Source organism: Vitis riparia, chromosome 19 (assembly GCF_004353265.1).
Source record: "Vitis riparia cultivar Riparia Gloire de Montpellier isolate 1030 chromosome 19, EGFV_Vit.rip_1.0, whole genome shotgun sequence".
NCBI classification, from domain to species: Eukaryota; Viridiplantae; Streptophyta; class Magnoliopsida; order Vitales; family Vitaceae; genus Vitis; species Vitis riparia.
In genome coordinates, this window is record NC_048449.1 from 11,345,077 (window position 1) to 11,348,543 (window position 3,467).

The window sequence follows — 3,467 nt, forward strand, 5'->3', positions numbered from 1 at the left end:
AAATTTTTTGTGGCATCATATGGCTTGGATGTTGTTTAAATAGGTTCGTTACACTTAGAAGGTGGTCAAATGATATCCGGAAAAATCGAAATGCAAAAAGACTAAAAAATTCACAAGGGTACGAAGAATGTGAGGATTCCAAATCTCCACTTGTTTGGAGTTTATAATTTTTTTTGGGGCATCATATGGCTTGGATGTTGTTTAAATAGGTTCGTTACACTTAGAAGGTGGTCAAATGATTTCCGGAAAAATCGAAATCCAAAAATACTAAAAAATTCACAAGGGTACGAAGAATGTGAGGAATCCTCACATTCTTCGTACCCTCCCAATTCTCCACTTCTTTGTAGTTTTTAAAATTTTTTGGGGCATCATATGGTTTGGATGTTGTTTAAATAGGTTCGTTACACTTAGAAGGTGGTCAAATGATATCCAGAAAAATCGAAATGCAAAAAGACTAAAAAATTCACAAGGGTACGAAGAATGTGAGGAATCCTCACATTCTTCGTACCCTCCCAAATCTCCACTTGTTTGGAGTTTATAATTTTTTCTGGGCCATCATATGGCTTGGATGTTGTTTAAATAGGTTCGTTACACTTAGAAGGTGGTCAAATGATTTCCGGAAAAATCGAAATCCAAAAATACTAAAAAATTCACAAGGTACGAAGAATGTGAGGAATCCTCACATTCTTCGTACCCTCCCAATTCTCCACTTCTTTGGAGTTTATAAATTTTTTTGGGCATCATATGGCTTGGATGTTGTTTAAATAGGTTCGTTACACTTAGAAGGTGGTCAAATGATTTCCGGAAAAATCGAAATCCAAAAATACTAAAAAATTCACAAGGGTACGAAGAATGTGAGGAATCCTCACATTCTTCGTACCCTCCCAAATCTCCACTTCTTTGGAGTTTTTAAAATTTTTTGTGGCATCATATTGCTTGGATGTTGTTTAAATAGGTTCGTTACACTTAGAAGGTGGTCAAATGATATCCGGAAAAATCGAAATGCAAAAAGACTAAAAAATTAACAAGGGTACGAAGAATGTGAGGAATCCTCACATTCTTTGTACCCTCCCAAATCTCCACTTGTTTGGAGTTTATAATTTTTTTTGGGGCATCATATGGCTTGGATGTTGTTTAAATAGGTTCGTTACACTTAGAAGGTGGTCAAATGATTTCCGGAAAAATCGAAATCCAAAAATACTAAAAAATTCACAAGGTACGAAGAATGTGAGGAATCCTCACATGATTCGTTCCCTCCCAAATCTCCACTTCTTTGGAGTTTTTAAATTTTTTTGTGGCATCATATGCCTTGGATGTTGTTGAAATAGGTTCGTTACACTTAGAAGGTGGTCAAATGATATCCGGAAAAATCGAAATCCAAAAATACTACAAAATTCACAAGGGTACGAAGTATGTGAGGAATCCTCATATGCTTCGTACCCTCCAGATTCTCCACTTGTTTGAGATTCTCCACTTGTTTGAAGTTTTTAAACTTTTTTGAAACTTAATATGGCTTGGATATTGTTTAAATAAGTTCATTACACTTAGGAGGTGGTCAAATGATTTCCGGAAAAATCCAAATCCAAAAAATACTCAAAAATTCAGTACATTTTGAGGGTGTGAAATGGATCGAAAAATTCAAAATGGAAATTTACCGAAAAAATATGTGAGGGGTTTGGATTTCCATATTGTTAGTAATTATACCTTTTTCGTATTTTCAATATTTCAACCAATTTTTTTGAAAAGCTAAGAAATAATTTAATCATATATTCTCAATTAATAATTAGTACACAACTAATTTAATTTTAATTTAATATATATTTTATAAAATTTAGTTCTAGTTTTCCTATTTTTTTAACTTCATAAACCAATTATATTGCTTTTCACTCTTCAAATATTCGTCAAATTTTTGTTAACAAATTATTTGATGTTAAAATAAATTAAATTTACTTTCCTTAATTTCTAAATTATATCACCAAATTCTTTATAATTTTATTTATTTGTTTTAAATTTAATTTTTATGTGGGGTTTAATCACTTTATAGTACAAAAATAAAAAAACTGTAATTTATTTTTTCAAAAATTTCTTTATTTTTCTTTTTCATAAAAAAAAATTTCCTAAACAAAATAATTACATTAAACAAATTTATAATTGGTTATTGTAATAAATGTAACAATGTGTAACAATGTGTGTTGCATGGGATTATTTCCCATGGCAACCGGTTGGGTGACTTGAAGAAGAGGTTTTGTTTTTTTTTTATTTATTTAAAATGCCATGTGTCTCTACCCTATTAGCCCAAAAAAGTGGGTATGGTACCGAAAAGCACTTTTCGGTACCGTAGCAAGACCCTATATATATATATATATATATATATATATATATATATATATATATATATATATTATTTTTGTCAATCCAATAAATTTTACTCATTTTCTAAAACACGTTTTTTATTTTATTTTTAACCTATTAACTTTGGAATTTTGCAGGGAGATTTATCAATGGAGAGTTTGGATTCTTTAGGAAAGGAAACTTGGAGTTGTGATTGGAGAGATATTTAGTCCATGTTTAAAAAAAAAAAAAAAAAAAAAAGAGGAAAGAGGGCCCACTTGAAATGGTAAGTTACAAAGCTGCATGGAATGTGAAAATGAGAGATTTATTGTGTGTTTGAAAAAAACTAAAAAAGAGGAAAGAGGGCCCACTTGAAATGGTAAGTTACAAAGTTGCATGGAATGTGAAAATAAGAGGTTTATTGTGTATGTGGACGAGATGAAGGTTGTATTCAAGAAGAAGTGATTGAGAAAAAAAAAAGATTAAAAAGAAAGAAAGGAAAGGAGCAGAGGTGGCTGTTGTTCCTTCCATTACTGTGGCTGGAGAGAGAAGTTGAATGAGGGGATTGATAAGAGATTAAAAAAGAAAAAAGGAAAGGCAAAAAGGAAAAAGGAAAATTGGAAGGTGATGGGAGGAGGAGAAGAAAATCTTTTCTACCATTTTTTTTACATCACCGGGGCTACAGAGAAGAAAAGAAAGTGACAGAGAACAGATTAAGAAAGAGATAGGAAAGAAGAGGAGAGGGGAGCACCATTGAGAAGGGATCATCGAGCTGCTGCTAATTTTTCAGGATCACCAGGTTGCTGCTGATTTTTTTTCATTACTAGGCTGTCGTTTTGAGATTAAGAAAGAGAGAGGAAAGAAGAGAAGAGGAGAGCACCATTGAGAAAGGATCACCGGGCTACTGCTGATTTTTTTCATCACTAGGCTGCTATTTTGAGATTAAGAGAGAGAGAGGAAATAAGAGAAGAGGGGAGCACCATTGAGAAGGGATCACTGGGCTGCTGCTGATTTTTTATTTATCACCGGGCTGCTGTTGATTTGTTTCATCACTAGGCTGCCATTTTGAGATTAAGAAAGAAAAAGGAAGAATAGGGAAGGCGGAGCCTTTAGCTGAGAATCCAATTAGAAATTGT